Below are 273 nucleotides of genomic sequence, written 5' to 3' on the forward strand. Positions count from 1 at the left end.
CTTTCCGGCTCAGACTGCATTGGTTAAGCTTATGGGGCTGTCACGTGATGAACGAACGACTCAAACCTGAAGACTCTAGAACGACTCGAAAAACCCGAAGATTCGAAACAGGTGAACTACTTGACTAATTCCAGTACAGAACCTATAGGATGTTGCGCATTTGCAACTGAACTAATCACTCCCCGAGACGACTCGTTCTTCCAGAGTCACATTAAAGATTCGTTCAAAATGAATGAATCATTCAAGAACGACCCATCACTAAAACATCACCAT

The 273-nt window shown here is 43.2% G+C and overlaps 1 protein-coding gene across 1 annotated transcript in view; it reads right to left on the minus strand.

The window, feature by feature from the left end:
- LOC107674750 (NT-3 growth factor receptor-like) overlaps window positions 1–273 on the minus strand; it is a 160,854-nt gene that overhangs the window by 131,939 nt on the left and 28,642 nt on the right. The gene's annotated exons all lie outside the window — the stretch shown is intronic.

The sequence above is a fragment of the Sinocyclocheilus anshuiensis genome, unplaced genomic scaffold (assembly GCF_001515605.1).
Source record: "Sinocyclocheilus anshuiensis isolate Anshui unplaced genomic scaffold, SAMN03320099.WGS_v1.1 scaffold1093, whole genome shotgun sequence".
In the NCBI taxonomy this organism is placed as follows: Eukaryota; Metazoa; Chordata; class Actinopteri; order Cypriniformes; family Cyprinidae; genus Sinocyclocheilus; species Sinocyclocheilus anshuiensis.